This window comes from Neofelis nebulosa, chromosome 1, assembly GCF_028018385.1.
Source record: "Neofelis nebulosa isolate mNeoNeb1 chromosome 1, mNeoNeb1.pri, whole genome shotgun sequence".
NCBI classification, from domain to species: domain Eukaryota; kingdom Metazoa; phylum Chordata; class Mammalia; order Carnivora; family Felidae; genus Neofelis; species Neofelis nebulosa.
Window position 1 is genome coordinate 223,342,443 of NC_080782.1, and position 20,731 is coordinate 223,363,173.

Here is a 20,731-nt window from a genome sequence, read left to right on the forward strand (position 1 = left end):
CACACCGGATACACCCGAATCTCCCCTCAGCTCCCCGAGGGGCCAGCTGCAGGGGTGGATTTGAGCTTTGTGGAGTCTTAAAACTACACAGTTAAAGGGCTCTCGTTAAGAAAAAATTATAAAATTATGAATAGCAATTTGCATGGAAATATTTATCTAGAATGAGAAACGAAATTGCCACAGACGACAACTTTAAACATCTGGCAATGAAATATATTTTAATCAGTTAAAATCTAGAAACATATTTTAATCAGTTAACAGCCTGACATCTTTATATGTTTCCCACATTTTCTTGGCTGCTTACTGATCTTCTTTTCCTATGACAATGATAATGTCATAGCATTTTCTACATAGAGAATGGGAAGATGATTCCGTTTCAGCCCCTCCTTTCTAGTTGAAAACTTCAGCTGCACAACTTATTGGGAATATTTTACATTTTTTTTTCTTTTTTTTTTTTTTTAGAATTGCCACATGTGGGAAAACCTCTGTGAACTTCCTTTCATATGTGAGCTGCAGGATTTAAGGTCATTTCAAGTTTTCTTGCGCAGTGGCTAAGCCTAAATATTCTTTAAATATAACATTCATTAACCAGTGTATCATACATCCTGTCGTAGTGGTGAATGTATTTCCTGATTTCCTCATCGGTGTCCATATTTATGTCAAAGAGGCAAGAAATGAAAACCTTTTCAATGTGTTTGAGAAATCACACGAATGATTTACTCCGCTTCATTAACTGAATTATCAAATAATCCAAGTATCTGCCCATTACTTCTATTCGAAATTCCATCCCGGAGGATATGTCTACACAGGAAATGTACTAGCTCAATAACTACACAGAGAAGTGACCGTGTGTCACGTAAATATACCTCACTAAACCCAAACTAAATGAATCCCTGGGGCAACTTCCCTTTAGCTGCTTCCAAAAGCGTCCTCAGCCACTCCACCACTGCTCAACACAGCAGAGGTGTGATGGACGGAAAGACAGAGTGAAAATAGACAGCAGGCTTAACTGATCGCAATTTAAATACCCGCCCTTTGCCAATCGTACTAAAACGTATGACCGTGTGAACGCATTTCCTCCTTCCGGGGCCTTGGAAGTTCCCTGGAGATGTGGGGGCCCTGGGTCGCCAGCTCCCAGCTTCACAGTGAGTGTGCCCCTGGCTAGTAGATCAGTGGCAGGTAGACTATGGAACAGGCAGTCCTGGGCAAAGCACCCCCCTGACAATACAGACGACCCGTAGCAAGGAAGGGAGGGGTGGAGGAAGCCTTTCTGAAATAAAGCTCGCCCTGCTCACTGGTCACTGGCAGTTGTAGAGCCTGCTTGGGCAGAAGTGGCAGTCAGACTCTGAAAGATAATTTTGTCAACAGGCAAAATGTCATGTCGACACTAGTCTCCTTCTCACACCCCAAACATGGCCTGTGGCTCTCTGGAGGGAAGATAACTCGCCTATCCTGGTAGCCGCGGCATTACACGAAGAGACGGGGACTTTGGTGACAAAGCTTGCCCCACAGTTCACCACTGGAGGTGCCCGGTCTCACACGGGAGGGAAGGTGAGGCCACACCGAGTGCTTGCTCTGCACTGCCCCGCCCTGGGGCAGAGAAGGGTGGAACCTCCCTGAGACACGATGGCCCCTGGGCACAAGGGTTCTGGGACATTGCTGACCCCCACTAGCAGCAGTTTCTCCTTGCCCCGAGGGGGTGGCTGATTCTCAGAGTGTGCGTGATAATCATACCCCTCAGAGCCTTGGTTACATGATTGCATCTAATCACGTAACACATGCGGAGGCACGTCAAAGACTAGAAGGGAATATAAGAAAAATGGAAACATCTGTGGTGGCGAGGTAGAATTATGGGTGATTTTTAAGAATTCTTTTAATGTCATTATAGTCTTGCTATAATAAATGAAAATTGAGAAAGGACAAGTAAAAGGACTAGGAGATTTGGATGCAGAGAGAGGGAAAGAAGGACCGTAACTCAGACAATCCTAGAAATGTAGGTGGTAAATCGCCAAATTGTGAGATGAGAAAGATTTCTCCCTGGGGCCCTTCTGCCTTCTTTTCCTTGGTCTGTTTCTTCCTTTCGCTTTCCCGCCCTGCTTCTCTGGCCACTTCCAAGAAGAGAATTTAACGAATATTTGTGGAGAGTTGCTTGCACAATCACTTTCTGTCACTCTATTGTTTATAAAGTTCTAATAACCAACTATGTCCTTTGTATCTCAGCTCAAATGTCACCTCCTTAGAAAGGTCTTCCTTAACTCACCAGTTTAAGCCAGACCATTTTCTCCATATTCACTCTTCACACTGTTTAGTTTTGTAAAGTTTATTTATTTATTTTGAAAGAGGGAAAGAACGCACAAGGGAATAGCAGAGGGCACAGAGAGAGGGAGAGAGATGGAGAGAAAGCAGGGGGACAGAGAGAGAGAGAAAGAGAGAAAGAAAGAATCCCAAGCAGGCTCCGCGCTGTCAGCACAGAGTCCGATGTGGGGCTCAAACTCATGAATCATGAAGATCATGCCCTTAGCTGAAATCAAGAGTTGGACACTTAACCAACCAAGCCACCCAAGTGCCCCCATGTTGCTTAGTTTTTGAACTACTCATAAATATTTCAAATCATCCAGTTTATCTCTTTCCTGGCTTATTGTTTATATCCTTCTACCCACCTTGCATCCACCACTGCATCCCAGCTCCTCCATGGTGCCCAGCACAGCAGTTAATATTTGTTGAATGAACATGTCACACCCCTTGGGCCCTTGTCATAAAAGTTTGGGTGATTTTTAAAGTTGCATCAAAGAACCCAGTTTAACATGAAGCGATTGATAGTAATGATAGAATTATAAGCACTGAGTCTTATAGAAGCCCTGGGAGGTGACTGGAGCAGGGATTATGTTCTTTATTTTACAAATGAGGAGCTAAAGTGACTTGCCCAAACTCACACAATTGAATTGAAGCCAAGTTTGATATAGAACCCTGGGGTTCTGACCCCTATTCCTGTGCTTTATCTACCACGTCAGGCTGACTACTGTGGGCATGTGGTAAAAAAGTTTAATTCCTTTTAAATGAGGATCATGGCACTGACTTGCCACTCGTTGGAATTGTGCTTGTAATAGTGGTGAATTTGTGCTCAAGAGGAAAGAGCAGGTGTTCTTTACAGGCTCTCCATCCGTTCTCGCAACAACCTTTGGTGTGGACATTATTAAGTAGTTCCATCTCACTGAGGCTCAAATGGATGAATTTGCTGCAGGGCACAATAAAAGTCAAATATAGAATTCAGATTTACCCCCCACAAATGATTCTCACATACAAACAAACCCCTTGCAGATTAAGGCCTACATTTAAAAGCCGACTGGCTGGCTTGGGAATTAAGTACATGGTTATCCGATAAAATAAAATTATTTGATGAAAACTAGACTGACTGTGATCTCCATCAAATTAAGAATTAAGTGTCGGGGCCCCTGGGTGGCTCAGTCAGTTAAGCGTCCGACTTCAGCTCAGGTCATGATCTCGCGGTTCGTGGGCTCGAGCCTGGAGCCTGCTTCAGATTCTGTGTCTCCCTCTCTCTCTGCCCCTCCCCTGCTCATGCTCTGTCTCTCTCAAAAATAAACACTAAAAAAATTAAAAAAAAAAAAAAAGTATTAAGCATGATAACACCCACGGATCTGGCTTCAAAAACAATACACAGTGGTCCCAAGCTGTGGTGTCCTTGAACTGCTTTGTGAATTACCATTATTAACCAAAAGTTGGAACTATAGCTCCTATCACCTATAGAAAATCTATGCATGCTTTCCTGGAGAAGGGGGCTGACGTGAGAAAACCAGCTTCTGGTCAACGGGTTATATATCTTTAGAACAAGATCTTCATGAGCTCCAGTGGCCTTCTCCCAAGAATCCTTGACTGTGAAACTAGGGACTACAGTGAGATGAAAGAAGGAAATTCACCTTGAACTTGTGCTGCCACGATCCCCCCAATGCTGTCCAGTACCTTGCTTAATCTCCTAGTCATCAAATGCAGCTTGATAGTAAAAGAAGAGTGGTAATGTGGGATGAGTCTAAACTAGGAAGGGACATGACTTTATCCTGTTTTTGTTCAGCATTTCTTGATTCAAATTATAGTTAAAATATTGAAATTCTCAAATTTCGAACCATTAGGTACCATAAGGATGTAACACATATTTGGGTTTTTATTAAATTCATTAATAAATGGCAAATGCTACTTATTTCCTTAATGTTTATTTATTTATTTTGAGAGAAAGAGAGAGAGGGGGAGAGCACGAGTGAGGGAAGAGCACAGACAGAGGGAGAGAGAGAATCCCAAGCAGGCTCCATACTGTCAGCATGGCACCTGACATGGGGCTAGATCCCAGGAACCATGAGATCATGACCTGAGCTGAAATCAAGAGTCGGACGCTTAGCCAAGCAAGCTACCCAGGCACCCCACAAATGCTGTTTAATATGCTTTTAAATCTAAAACCTAAAATGTTAACTCGCGTTGAAATGCTTTCAAAGCAAGTGACGGAATTGAGATCAAGTACATAAACTGGAAGTTGAAGATAATTAATATGATTACTATGATTGATCTATGCTCACTCCTTTCTCTGTTCTTACAGTGAGAAAAACGAGACTGCAAATAAGAGTTAGGTTAGATCACGAGGCCATATCTAGTTAGGGGATAAGTTGTCTTATGCATCAACAGACACTTTCGGCCTAAAAGCGTTTGGAACTACTTAACTTTAGTGCCTCGGTTTACTAGTACTCACCAACGTGGACTCTCCTCTACTTTGTCAGCATGCGATCAGATTAATACTCCTTCCATTTGAGGGTGGTTATGGAGTCAAGTTCTAGTCAATGCAACGTGAGTAGAAGTGAGGGGTGCCACTACTCGTCCTGCTCATGAAAGACTCCCATGTCCAGTCCTGATTTTTCCGCCATCGTCTGGTTGAACGGTGAGGTGTCTGAAGACCTGCACTGAATGGTGTTGTGAGCAAAAAGTAAATGTTTTGTGTTCGGCCACTACAAATTTGGGATGTGTTGTTAGCGCAGTTAGCCTATCCTGGCTGATGCATTGAACGACGTGTGCCGCAGACGTGCCTCAGGGAGATTCTGCACTTGAAAATGGGATCCATTAGAGGTTTTGCCACAGACTTGGGACACGGTCAGGTTTGAGAGGATATAAGACCTGAACATAGAGCACCGTAGATGGAGTCGGTTGTTCGGGGACACCAGTATGCAGGCCCCAAGCTGGGCCCAGACAGTAGGCCTAGAACCTGGATTCAAACCAAGGGAAGCAGCTGGCATTACAAAGTGTGCTGAGATTCATCCCCCCGGAAACTGGGGCTCTGTAGTAAGAATCCCAGCCTGGAGTCCAGGGCAGGAAGCTGGGTCACTGGGGGAGTAGGGCATGAGGGAGGAAACTCAGCCAAAGTCAACCTTGAGAGAAATCTAATCCTTTTCTGAACCATGCTAATATAATAAGGGTTCCAGACACAGGGGCCTCATAGCACACTTTCAAGGCTTTAATCACAGAGCAACACTTAAACAGGCATTTTTTTTATTTGCAAGTTTTTATATTTTAGTAACAGAATCAAAGATTTTGAAGTAGGCATGGGAGATGGAAAAAGGCAGGTGTTAGTTTCTTCTTTGTAGTATTTAAAAAGCGTTTTTTTTTTTTGCGTTTTGTTGGGGCTTGAGTTCGACAACAATTGTTTACTCCCAGGGAAGGAAAGATATGAAAAGATCTTTAGTCACGTAACTAAGGAAAAGGGACAGAGATGCAGATTCACTTTCCCTTGAAAAGGGCTGAGGACACCGAACACCCCTTTGGCACCACGTATTTTCTCTCTCTCTCTTTTAAATTATTTGCTCATTCACTCAACACATACTGGACCCTGATTCTGTGTCCCCAAATCTGCCAGAATATCATGGGGTGCAAAAGAATTGTAAGGATAAATCACTGCCCCTATCATGGGGAGGATTCTTTAACTCATTTAGCAAAGCCCCTCCCCCCCCCCCTTCTGGGTCACACTGTCCGAGCTTAGGGAAACACATGACTAAGAACTAAGAAGTTCGCACTCTATCAGGTGGGTAGATGAAGAATTAAGCAATTGTAAAAAAAACAGAAACAAACAAAAACCACAAGCCTCATCAGAAACTCAATGGTGCAAAACACAAAACTTTTTATATCTTTAACTACTTTATACCCTAAGTCCCCTTTCAGTTAGTGGGACATACATTGCAACCTGGGCAAATTGTGATTCCATGTAAGTTCAGGGCAGCAGGGCAGGGGGGGTGGGGGTCCAGTGCAATGCCAGGGCTCCCACAGAGCACTTGGTTCTTCATCATCATGTTCTGTGCTGGCTTCCACTGACATGGTCACCATGCATTGGTCATGTGTACAAGGTCTCATCCAGCCTGGAGTCTCTTTATGCTGTCTGGGCGGTTCTTGAGCTCACGAGAAGTATTGGCTACTCCCAAACTGCACCAAGGCATGAAAAACCCTTGGAGGCTGGCCAGGTCCTATCTCTACTTCCAGGCCGTGGCAGAACTTATAAGCAGGATAATTCTTTTGCTCACTGTCTGCATTGGAATGCGGGGAACTCCGTGCGACTGTCAAAGCCCTCATACCGCGCAGTCATTCCTTCTCCGGAATCTTCCTGCATCCTGGGACCCTGGGTCCCCACTTGCTCTGGGGTCTCAGTCCACTTGCAGAAAAGATGCCTCCTCTCTAAGCACTCCCTGCTTCTCCTCCAATTCCTCTCCTTCGCCCAAGCTGGGAAAGCTTTATCTTTCTCCCGGACGTTGGAATCTTTGTTTTTGCTTTTCATCGTCTCAACTTTTATCTGGTCTCTGGTTTCGGAAACTCAAAAGCCAGAAGAGGCTCCCCTCTCTCTGCTTTTGGTTAACACTTCCTTTCCCTAAGTCAGTAAACCACCAACAGTCAGCGAGCTTTGCCTGGTTGGGGTAGGGCAGCAAATGGGTCAAGATGTAACAGTATTATTCTACTTACTATAAACTTGCACACAGTACACATACTGGGGCCTCCAAATTACACAGAGATCACTGTGGTCTAGATTCACCAAGTGCCCCTCTTCACTGATGCACTGATAAAATCTACACCACTAATGACCATGTGAAACACTTGTGCCCTGTCCCTGTCTGGATTCTTGTATTTGGCTTTACTGTTTTGCGTTATTTGCTGATGCTGTTTTCTGTTCTAGTTTGGTATATGCCCCAACTTAACCTGACAGATTGGTCAGACAAGTGACTGTCAGAGAGGTTTTGCTAACTACAGAGAATTCTGTTTTTCTCCGATGGTAAGAAGTTCTAACATTACAGTTCTAACTGTAAGAAGTTCTAACATTACCCTAAGCCTTAGATCCTTTAACGACGATATTTCTATAACACTTAACTAATTCCATTCCTAGTTTATTCTGCACAGGTGTGGGCAAAGGCAGACACTGGAGGAGGCTTGAGTCTCCTCCAAAATGGATTCTATAGAAGGATTGCTACAAAATATCTTATCTCTCTGCACTCTGATGGGGAGAGTAGTATCCCTAGGCCACTCTGATTTGGGGACCGCAGTTGAAAATGTTTCTGTTTAGAAAACTATTCAGAAAGGCTGTCTCCTCTTTCCTCCACTCATTTGGAGTCATTTACTCTCTGATTACAGCCAGCATTGCATTGTCTTCATTCTCCCAAGGGCAGCAATGGCCTGGGGGGTGGGGGGGGGGCGGGGGTTGATGATCTCTCTCCTGCATTGCTGAAGTTGTGTTATTTAACTATTTCAAGTCTACACACACGTGTGTAAACACGATCGAGAAACACTCTTGGGGGATGGAAAAGGGAATGATGAATTCTGCCTGGGGACAAAAGGACTGGCAAGGGGCACTGGAGGCTTTGTGCAGGAGGTGACATTCGAACTAAGTTTGAAGAATGGATAGAATTTCGCCATTCAGGGAGGGTACATAGCTTGGAGGTGGCAAGTCATAAAGAACGCAGGAAGGTGGCAAATGGAAAGTAGTATGAGCGAAGGCACAGGAGCGTGAGAGGGAGGCTGCGGGATGAAAAGAACAGAGGCAGTTTCTGGTAACTAAAGTACGTGGTATTTGTATCAGATGAGAAATATCTCTGGCTGGTACTCAGCCCTGGTTGACTGAACGGAGAAAAGAAACGGAAAATCTCCAAAAACACCAAAGTGTAAAAAAAAAAAATACCAAACTCAGAACCGAAGAAAGCACTTCTTTCCCTTCTATGGGGGGGGGGGGGAGCCTTTTGCTTATCAGAGTTTTGAGCAGGAATCACATGCTCTGAAGGAATAAAGAGCACTTTCTTCAGCACTCTGTAAGTTACTGATTGCCACCTATACCCCCAGGCATTAACACACACAGAGAGATGCCTTTGATCCTCCTCAGCTGCCCTTTGACTACGTAAGCATCTGAAAATATAGCCACTAGCAACCAGAAAGTTAAAACCATACACCCTGGGGTTTTCCTGTACCCCGCCTCTCCCCCCCACCCCCTTCAGCCAAATCACTTCAGTAATGAAGACCGAAATAACAGTGCCGATATTCCGCAGAGTTCTTTATACCCTCAAGTCTCCAAATTATGGCGAGAGAGAATTGTGGTCCTAGGTTGGAGAGGTGAGAACTGTCAATGGCCCCTTGGAGTTTTCTGTCTCCGCATGTCCTCCCCATGTTAACGGGTTAGCCCGGGCTCCTCCCTCTTCCTTTCAATTTTCCCACACGTGCAGTATCTAGAGGTGAATGAGGCAGGCCCACCCAGGGAGGGACACCAACAAGCCAGCAACGCGGTTGGCTCTTCTTTTGGAATGATTGTCTGAGGAGGCTTTTAAACTTCCTAGAAATAAGGATTGTGGCCCTGAGAAACATGCTGCCTGCAAGTTACCTTTATTCTTGGGGAGCAGCTTTCAGCCTCTCCTCCCTTTTAAAAACTCACATAGATAAGGAGGAGACCAGCATGCTCCCTTTGGATCCCCAGCCCAGAGGATTTTGGGGAATGAGTTTAAAAGACAGGGCCGTCTCTCAGGAGCTGAAGCTGCATGTAAACACGGTCACCCCTCCACCCACCTTCTCGCTTCGCAACACCCTTCATGAGGTTGCCCCAAATATCATCAGCTACTCCCGGCAATCATTCTTCAGTAGCGTGGAGTTGCATATACACTTTGCAGGGTGTCACAGGCCCACATTTGTCATCTGTACGTGTCCTCTTTATGTCTGTTTTATGAGCAAGAACCTGTCCACCTTAGTAACTTCTGCATCTAGTTACCACAAGAGATCAGTGACTCAACACTGACCTCCACTGGCTGGCATAGAAATCCTTAATCCCTTTCTCTCCAAATGTTCCACATTTTCACAGGCTGAGCGGGGAGCCTGCCAGCGCTGTGCGTGGAGATGCTAGCATTTCGCTGTGGACTGAAATTTAAAATGATGATAAATCCACCTTATGGGGGGGGTATGTGTGCAGATTCTGAAAAACTCTGGTCCGATGTTGAGCTATGGGACCACAGACCTCGAAGCGCCCAACATTGCCAAAATCAAAACAGCATGTGCCACCATTTTGTCTACCCCAGGTTTGGATGCTCGAGGTTGAATTCACAGGGATCTGAGAAATCTAGGTCAATCTATTCCCAGAACGGTATTACTGACTACCCAATTGCCAAATGAGATTTTTTTTTTCTGTTAAATGCCTTAAACTTCGGTTGGTGATTGTAACCCCATTTTCAATTGGTATAATAACCTCAACTACAAACTCAGCCTGCTCTAGATGCAATATGGCAAATGCCTTTGTTGGCTGCCAGGAGGTGGGCAAGGAAGGCCCACTTGGCTCAGTGCCACCGAGGTTCGGTTGTGATTCTCTTCATGGGGACCAGCCAAGGTTTGGAACCAGCCAGGGTTTTCTGGAGACATGGAAAGCCAAAGTCAACAAGGGGACCTCTGCACCCTGAAAAAAATGCAAGCTCATTGCCTTTCCTGGAAATATGTCAGGAAATATTTCCTGTGTACCCCTCAAGTCCAGAACAGCCTTTTAAAATTTGGGCACTTGCTGATTATAGTGGAAGCCTAGCTGAGGCCTCCCTACTCAGGAGCTTACAGTAAGATTAAGGGAGCGATTGGTGGAGGAGATTCTGATTTGGAAATAACTGTCATTTGGTCACAGTGAACAGAAAACTGTAAGAAGACAACACACCAGGTGTTCCTGACTGTTAAGAACCAGAGTCAAAAATGTAACTCTCAGAGAGCAAACCTGTGTTGTTCAGGTTAGTGCCTGCATTTGGAACAAGATGTTGCCTTAACACTGCTATGTTGAGGTGAATTTTAACCAGAAATTTAAAAATATCCATTGCAGTAGATATAAAAAAAATTGAGCAAAACAGCTTCAGTAAATATCCTTATTGGTTCACGCCTTTTATTTTTTTTTATTTTTTATTTTTTTTTTTAATTTTTTAATGTTTATTTATTTTTGAGACAGAGAGAGACAGAGCATGAATGGGGGAGGGTCAGAGAGAGAGGGAGACACAGAATCTGAAACAGGCCCCAGGCTCTGAGCTGTCAGCACAGAGCCCAACACAGGGCTCAAACTCACAGACTGTGAGATCATGACCCAAGCTGAAGTCGGACGCTCAACCGACTGAGCCACCCAGGCGCCCTGGTTCACGCCTTTTAACGGATTTAAATATTTTATGTAAAGGTTGAATAGGTAATACATGTTCATGGTACTAAATTAAAAGCCATAGAAGGATACACAAGAAAAAGTAACTCTCCTTGTTATCCCTGTTCCAGAGTGAAGCAGTTCTTCTCCCCTAGACAATCTCTATTCCTAATTATTTATGGAACCTTCTAGATAGATTAAATAATTTTTTTGCACAGTTGGTACTAGCCTTGGTATTTATACTTGTCTGTGTCTTGCCTTTTCCCTCTCATATGACAGTAGCTGGAATAGCCTCCCATAGCATCACCTGAAACACTTGCTTGTTAGTTTTGATTGCATAGTATTTCATTGTATAGCGTTCCACAATTTATTTAACCTGTACTCTACTGATAAATTTCTAAGCAGTTCCATTTTTTTGCATTTATAAATAATATCCAGTAAATCGTTGGTACATAAATAATTTCTTGCATTTGCAAACACATCTGTGGGGAGAATTCCTAGAATTGGAGTTCATAGGTCAAAGATACAGACGCTGGTCATTTTGATAGATATTGCCAAGCCTCCCTCTACTGACACCAATTTACCCTCTTACTGTCAATGTATAAGATGGCTGACTCTCCTCTTCTTCATGGACACAGCATGTTAGAAAATGTATTGATCTTTGCCAATCTGAGATGAAATGTAATATTATTTTCGTTTTTTTTTTTTAAAGTAAACTCTTGTGGTGGTGTCTGGGTGGCTCAGTCAGTTAAGCGTCTGACTTCAGCTCAGGTCATGATCTTACAGTTCACGAGTTTGAGCCCTGCATCAGGCTCTGTGCTGATGGCTCAGAGCCGGGAGCCTGCTTTGGATTCTGTGTCTCCCTCTCTCTCTGCCCCTCCCCCATTCATGCACGCGCACATGCTCTCTGTCTCTCTCTCTCAAAAATAAACATTAAAAAAATTTTTTTAATTAAAAGTAAAAAATAAAGGAAACCGTTATGCCCATTGTGGGGCTCAACCATACAACCTGAGATTAAGAGGTGCATGCTCTACTGACATAGCCAGCCAGATGCCCCTGGAATATTATTTTCTTACAGTATTTTAACTTGGAATTCTCTAATTTTTAGCAAATTGATAATGTTTTGGGGCACCTGGGTGGCTCAGCTGGTTAAGCAGCCAATTCTTAGTTTTGGCTCAGGTCATGATCTCCTTGTTGGTTTCATGAGTTCTAGCCCTGCATCGGGTTCTGCAACGTCAGCATGGAACCTGCTTGGGATTCTCTCTCCCTCTCTCTCTGCCCCTCCCCCACTCACACTGTTTCTGTCTCTCTCAAATAAAATTTAAAAAATTAAAAAAATATTAATAATGTTTTGTCCTTTTTTGTTAGATTTTCTTACAGATTTATGAGAACTCTATGCTAAGATATTCTATGATAAGGAGATTAACTCATTAAAGTGTCAAATATGATCACCAACTGCTACATGTTGCTGTTGAGCACCTGACCAGTGGCTTATCCATATTGTGATGAACAATAAGTTATAAAATATACAGCAGGTATATTACTACAAAAATAAAAAGATTGGAAACATCTCATTTATAATATTTTCTTATTGATTACCTGTTGAAATGAAAATACTTTGGATATGTCCAGTTAAATATAATAAATCATTTAAATTGATTGTGTCCATTTCTTTTTACTTTTTTGATGCCACTAGAAAATTTAGACTTGCAAATGTATTTTGCATTATATCTTGATTGGATGGTGCTAGTTATGAGCTGCAAAGTTTTGCCCCATTATATTTTTATGTGGTCAGGTGTATTAGTCTTTTTTTTTTTATGACTTCTGAGTTTTGTGATATTCCATTTCCCCTGGAAAGTCCTAGTAATTTTATATTTTTATTCTTTACATAAAAATCTTTGATTCTTCAGAAAATTATTTTGATGCAGGGTGTGAGGTAAGAATCCAATATTACTTTGTCCAGAAGGCAACCCAATAGAATAACTGAGTCAGAATAAGCAACATTTATTGTTTAATCTCAACGTTTTTTCCCACTGATTTGAAATGTCACACTTATTACATCCTATATATGGTAATGTGTGGTAGGGCTATAGTACTACATATTTTCTTTCTCCTTTTTGCTGAATTTTTCTGGTTATTCTTGCTTGTTTATTTTTCTGTATGAGCTTTAGAATCATATATAGATCCAGAATTCCATTGTTATAGTAACTATATTAATGTTTACATTAATTTGGAGAGAAATGAAAGCTGCACGATATTGAGTTTCCCTTGCCAAGAACATCATATATCTTTACATTTATGCTAGTGCTTTTTTGTGTCCATGAGTAGCACTGTAAAAATTTCTTCATACAGCTCTTCCACAGCTGATAAATTTACTTCTAAATATTTTCTAGTCAAATTGTTATTAAAAATGAAGTCTTGGAGCGCCTGGGTGGCTCAGTCGGTTGGGCGTCCGACTTCAGCTCAGGTCACGATCTCACGGTCCGTGAGTTAGAGCCCCGCGTTGGGCTCTGGGCTGATGGCTCGGAGCCTGGAGCCTGCTTCCGATTCTGTGTCTCCCTCTCTCTCTGCCCCTCCCCCGTTCATGCTCTGTCTCTCTCTGTCTCAAAAATAAATTAAAAAAACGTTAAAAAAAATTTTTTTTTTAAAAATGAAGTCTTTTCTTCTATTAATCCTTCTTTTTTTAATATATAAAGGATGATGACTTTATATATTAATTTTGGAACCAAGGGCCTAACTACATTTCACTTTGTTTTTAAAGTTTATTTATTTATTTGGAGAGAGACAGAGACGGTGTGAGCAGGGGAGGGTCAGAGAAAGAGGGAGAATCTCAAGCAGGCTCTACACTGTCAGCGCACAGCTCACGTGGGGCTCGAACTCATGATACCATAAGATCATGACTTGAGCAGAAATCAAGAGTTGGACGCTTACCCAACTCAACCACCCAGGCCCCCCTATTTTGTTAATATGTTTTTAGTTGGATTACTTTTTATTGTAATTCAATATTAAATCATATGATCTATGAACAAGGATGATTTGTCTTCTTCTTTTCTAAATTGTATACATTTTATTTCCTTATTTTATGTAGTTGAATTGGCCAGGATCTCCAGGTCAGTGTTTATTAGTAGTAATAATAGATATCCTTGCCTTGTTCCTGATTTTAAGATGAATAGTTCTGAGGTTCCCCACTCAGCATGATGCTAGGTTTTAGATTGAGATAAATGCATTTAATTATATTAAGGCAGTGTCAATTGCCATTTTATTGATAGGGATTTTTTCAATTAAATTAAAAATTTAAATCTTAATTCCAGTAGAGTTAACATACAGTGTGATATTAGTTTCAGGTATACAATGGAGTGATTTAACACTTCTGTCCAACACCCAGTGCTCACCGGGACTAGTGCACTCCTCAATCCCCATCACCTATTTAACTCGTCCCCCGCCCCGCAAACGCACCACGCCTCTAATAACCATCACTTTGTTCTCTATAGTTAAGAGTCTGTTTCTTGATTTGTCTCCCTCCGTCTCTCTTCTTCCTTTGTTCAATTGTTTGGTTTCTTAAATTCCACATAGGTATGAAATCATACGTCATTTAGCTTTCTCTGAGGGATTTACCTCACTTGGTATTAGATAGGGTTTTTAAAAAAAGACCAGACGTTGGGTTTTATCAAATGCCTCTCAACAAATAGGCAAATGACTTTTAATCCATTAGTGTGGTGAAAAGAACAGATTTCCTAAATTGAACCACCCTTGCATCCCTGGACTAAATCACACTTGGTCATGGTGTATTAGTTTTCTAATGTGCTACTGGGTTTTGTTTAACGATGTTTTGTATTGATTATTTTTGTGTAATATTTCTCAGATTGGTGTCTGTTATTTCAGTTTGCTTCTTTAGGGACACCAATTATGTATGCATTTAATTTATTTTGTATGTATTCCATATCTATCACATCATCCCTTTAACGTCTTGTGTGTTGATTCTTTATATTCCCTTTTTCCATTCCTGTCTTCCTCATCCCCAGCTGTGCTTTCATCAGTACCCAGTCTTTTTTTTTTTTTTTAATTTTTTTTTTAACGTTTTTTATTTATTTTTGGGAGAGAGACAGACAGAGCATGAACGGGGGAGGGGCAGAGAGAGGGAGACACAGAATCGGAAACAGGCTCCAGGCTCCGAGCCATCAGCCCAGAGCCCGACGCGGGGCTCGAACTCACGGACCGCGAGATCGTGACCTGGCTGAAGTCGGACGCTTAACCGACTGCGCCACCCAGGCGCCCCACATCAGTACCCAGTCTTTATGCAGCTTCCAAGCTGCATTTGACCTTCATTTCTGTGATTTTTTTTTTCAGATCTTCCCTTAATCCTGTCAGCATATGTGTAATCTACTTCTGTTGCTTTGTCATTGTTTCCTGTGAAATTGCATATACGTGATTACTCATTTATTTTTAAAAATTCAGGAATATATTTAGCCACAATTTTCATCTACCTCATTGAACATTTTTCCAGTAAATGTTTTCCTTTTTTTCCTGCTTTTTTTTCTTCCCTTAATATATTTTTATAGATCCTGAGTTGATTCCTTTTTGATTTATCACCCTGGAATAAGGCAAGTTTTTCTGAATCAGCTCTTTTCAAAAGACTTCTGTGAAAGAGAGGTGTGGGCCATATTCTAGCTAGCAAGAGTTGTTCTACTGAAAAAGTGGGTTATTTCAGCCTTTAACTTTGTCCAGCCAATTGATTATCAGCAGATTTGGGCCATTCATAAGGCAAAGTAACTTTCTTCCTCACCGGCAAACCAACAGATTGTTTCCAGCAAGTATGGCTTTTTTGTACAACTTTTCATTCAACTCCATCTCTTCTCCTTTTTCTAGAAACCTCACCAGCTTGAGATCCAAACCAGAGCAGCTCACACTCAAGCTGGTATACTTTTATTAGTATAAAACAAGGGTCAGCAAACTGCAGCCCACAGACAGCTGCCTGTTTTTATCAATAAAGTTTTGTTGAAACACAGCCATGCCCATGTGTTTGTCTATGGCTGCTCGGGCTCTACAGTAGGCAGGGCTGAGTAGTTGAGACAGAGACCATATGTCTACAAAGCCTAAAATATTTACTATTTGGCTGTTTAAGAAAAAGTTCACTGGCCTCTGTTGTAAAAAGCTGGGTTTACATTTCAATATGTATCACTTATAACTCTTAAGACTTTTTCTGAATTCAGCATCCATGGACACCTTCACTCTGGAGCTTGCTATGTTTCAGTTTGACCTTCACTGATTTTGCAAGTCTTTTATTTTATTTTTTGTTTTGGGGTCTCTGTTGTTTCCTAGATTTATAAAGGGTAGGCTTTGCATTACTGTTTTTCTTGTTTTCCTTTCTGCTTTTGGGTGGTTTTTCTGAGATGTGAATGAGGAATTGCTGAGTTTACTCTGTATATTAAAATTAGAAATTCTCAGGGTGCCTGGGTGGCTCGGTTAAGCCTCTGACTTCAGCTCAGGTCATGATCTCACAGCTTGTGAGTTTGAGCCCTGTGTCAGGCTCTGTGCTGACAGCCAGTATCCCTCTCTCTCTGCCCCTCTCATCCCTATCTCTCAAAAATAAATAAACATTTTTTAAAAATTAGAAATTCTCAAATGATATTCCAAAGAATTGGTTTTTTGTTTGCTTCTTTGGTTGGTTGGTATTTGGTCATTGAAGAGAGATCCCAGCATACGAAATGTCTTTGTCCTAGATACATGTAGATTTTTTTCTCTTTAATTTAATTTATCATGACACGTATCATGATATAAGCATTTTCTCTTTAAATACATACATTTATATGAGTTCGGGGGTGGTCCATGAAAGGTGAGCATATTTCTGGAGGAAATGTACCCAAATGTAGTTGCTATGAGAACAGGGATCCATATCTGTCCCGTCCGTGACTTTATCTCCAGTACTGAAAGCAGAGTCTAGCACATAGTAGGCACCCAATATGCATGTGCAGAGTGAAGGGGTGGAAAGGAAACCCTCTGGCTACAAGGTCTTGCTGTTGAGTAGGCAGGGATGCCTAAAGATAAGATAAGAACTCCAGAAGAGGAGTCAGTCTGGGATGGGTAGAAGTGAAGAGGAGGATTGGTTTACAAATTGGGTTTGGGAGTCAAAAATTAAGCTCTAGCAACTAGGAATAACATAAGGTATTCTAATGAGAAACTGTTGATATTCTTGCAAACTGAGTTTCTTTTAATCAAATCACGAAATTAAATTCTTTCTTCATCTCAAAACAAAAAAAAAAAAAATAGAAAAGTCAATAGGAATAACAAGGGAAGTAAAAAAAAAAAAAAACACAAAAAGAAACTACTATGGTGTCTTTGAGGTGTATTTCAAATTAGAAGGCACTTAACCAAAATGTCTTTTCTGTGAGGACATTTTTAAAAATAAGATCAATTTCCAGTTTCCCAGGCAATTCCATATGTCAGGAAGCTTATCTACCTACTTGACTGACTCAAGTATGAAAATGATAGTAACAACTTGATGGATAGTCAGATAAAGCTTGGTAACTTTTCCTCACCAACCACTGGCCCCATAGGAGATATTAATCACTCCGGTTTTTATTTTGTATCTGATGTTTTAAAAGTAAAACCTAAGAAATTCATTTCCATGTGTTTAGGTTGAAAGAAAGAGAGAGAGAGAGAGAGAGAGAGAGAGAGAGAGAGGTTTCACTCAATCTATTTCAGAAAATATAGGCACCTTGAGACTGAACATTTCTTTCAGTCTTGGCCCAAAAGCAATCACATTAGGGACATTGCATGCATTTGGGGTGATAAAAATTGAGCTGTGGTCTATCCTATTGCATAATTTTCATTCTAAAATTACTTGCACAGGACATAATGACCCCATCAGTCAACCTATCATCTGGTTAGTTAAATGAAGTAAAATAATCTCAGCTGGTCTCAGAGGAGTGGGGCTGAGATTTCCTGTGGGTTTGTTCTAGATCTCTGTCAGCCAGCCAGCATTGGCTCTTACCTTCCGTCTCTACGGCAAAGACTACTCAGGCCAAAGGAGAAGCCGCTTTAGATGAGGTCTGTAACCCAAGATGGAAGCACTTAACTAAGCCAAGTTTTTTTTTTTTTTTGTCCCCGCCCCCCCCCCCCCCCTTTCTGGTAGATCTAATGCACAGTGATTGTTCCTAATTAGGCGGTCTTACTTGAAAAGTACCCCCCCCACCAAATGCCAAGAGGGAGCTCTCTTTAAGTGTCTTTGAAACAAAGATACATTGGGGTAGAAAGTCAGTTTTCACTTAAGAAATCACAGCTGCATAAACAATGTTTGTTCACTACAAGAAGAAAATTTATAGTATTTGTCAGGAAAAAATAAACACATTGGGACTGTTTGTGACAGTGTCACACTTTGTGATCCTTTGAGCCAGGCAACACAAGAAACAGATCAACAATGGAGGCAACTTTCTCATAATGTTTTGGAGCAGCTTTTTGTTTCCTTACCCATTTTCTATTTCACTTTTCAAGAGGACCTATATTTCTATGAATGTTGGGGGAAAAAAAGAATAGAGTAGTAATGGATCCTTTACTATCCTCATTGTCTATGTTTTCCGGAAGAGAAGTTCTCCTTAAAAACAAAACAAAACAAAACAAAACAAAACGCAAAACAAAAAAATAAAAAGATAAATTCTCTTATGAATTTTAGCGGTTGTAGGCATTCATTCCTGGTCTTGGGATTTGACCCAGCCTTAGAGCAATGTTTTCCAGACTAAATTTCATGGAGAGTTAAAATTGGTTTTAAAACCAATACAGAGTTTTCATCTTTTAATTTTATAAAGAAAGGTCATTTAAACAAAACAGAATATTTCTATCATCTACTATAACCCTCATTTTTTATAAGAAATGAATATTTTGAGGCGCCTGGGTGGCTTAGTTTGTTGAGCGTCCGACTTCGGCTCAGGTCATGATCTCATAGCTCGTGGGTTCGAGCCCCACATCGGGCTCTGTGCTGGCAGCTTGGAGCCTGGAGCCTGCTTCGGATTCTGTGTCTCCTTCTCCCTCTGCCCCTAATCCACTCACTTTCCGTCTCTGTCTGTCTCAAAAATAAGTAAACATTGAAAAAAATTTAAAAAAAAGAAATGAATATTTTAATACCAGAAGAGAAAGGACAGAAAAGCAAGTGTAAAAACCTCAAAACAAAAGACAGAGCCTTTCACGGAATACATTTAACTCTATGAGAAAACTGAATCTATTTTCCCGAATTTCTCATTTCACTCCTGAAAGTTGAAGACCATGTCAACAGCTGGCCCCGAGGCACGACTGGCATTTGGAATTCACTAGATTAGGGCAAGGCCACAGAGAACTTCTGGTGCCAAGGGCTATAGAAAGGGGAGGCGTTTTGTTGAGTGCTGCCCATGCCCTTTCGTGGTCATCCATCATTACCCCATAGCTCAGCAATCTGTAAGTGTTTTTAAGGGACCTTGGGTGAATTCAACTGTTGTGGATTTTTCAGTTTATTTAAGGGTTTGGCAAAATTTTCATTAAACACCCCAAAAGTTTTAAATCTTTAAGCCTCAGTGGAATTTCAAAGAGCTTAATGATATATTTTTTTTAATGACTGGACCCTAGAAAATTATTTTTAAAAGTAGGGTTACTATAAAAAGGGTTCTGAATGTTTTTAGGACAGCTTATGGTACCAGTGAAAGCACATAGACTTCTTGGTGGTTTCATGCAGGAAGGTGTGCGTATGCATGTGTGTGCATGCACATGTGTGTCTGTGTGCACGTATGTGTGGCACGTATGTGTGGCACCAAGGAGTGCCCTGCTTTTATTTGTCAAGGCCACAGAAACTTGTTGCCATGACCCTAATAGATAAACTCCACGCTTTGGAGCCTTTATAGGGGGCACGTAAACAGAAAAGGAGAGGCAGATCAGAAGAGCGTAGGCAGAAAGTGAATGTTGAGGACCCAGAGAAAGCAGTGAGAAGGGGACGTATCCAGAGATGCACAAAAAGGAAAGATACCAAGGAGAAGTAGGGCCCATATCAGACTTCATACAATGAGTCCTCGGGTCTCCATGGATATATGGCTATACCGAGTGGAGTCTCATGAGTTTGGTCCTTTACATAGAACTCCTATCTGTTTAACAGAAATGCTGATAATTGGCTGGAACCTTCTGTCCCTAAAAAGATTGTAACGACTGGCATTTCTGAGAGGGAAATCTGCTCATCTACAAAAATTACCCAGCGGGGACTTCTGTGGTTAGGCCCAGGGAGAAAATGGACCCATTCAACAGGTTTAGCATTAATGCTCCCTTCTGCCTATCACCAGCCAAGCTGAGTAGGCAAAGACTAGCTATACCAGCAGCTTGATGTGTTTGAGTTTTGGGGTCTACCAGAGGGAAGCCTGAATCAGAAGTCAGAAGAACTGAATTGGTCTCTATAATCTTAAATATATTTAATTTTGTTTTGAATGTTTATTTTTGAGAGAGAGAGAGAGACAGAGAACGAGTGGGAAAGGAGCAGAGAGAGAGAGAGGGAGACACAGAAGCAGGTTCCAGGCTCTGAGCCATCAGCACAGAGCCTGACGTGGGGCTTGAACTCATGACCTGTAAGATCATGACCTGAGCCAAAGTCGGACGCTCAACCGACTGAGCCACCCAGGCGCCCCGGTCTCTATAATCTTGAAAAAGTCACCTAAATTTTCTAGCCTTATACTTAAAAATCTAGAAGAAAAAGAAGGTTGGTGTTTGTCAGTTTTTGGGTTTTGTTTTTATTAATTACAGTATGTATTTTGTGCTTTTTTTTCAGTAGCAGAATCCTGTTTTCACTAGAAATGCTATTTGAAATTGATATAAATAAATAACCATGAAGCCAACCTGATATTGTGGAAAATACCATGGGGATGGGTTCTGGAAGCCAGACCTGAGGCACCCCTGTGGGCTTGGCCCATCTTATCTTTTCTGAGACACTTTTGGTGAAATTGTGGGGTAGATGGGATTTGACATCCTTCCAGCCCCCACAGCAGCTGACTCTATGCTCCAGCTACAGAAAATCTATTTGGGTGTGTATGTGTGTGGTTAACGTTTCAAAGATGAGTGTTAGTCTGT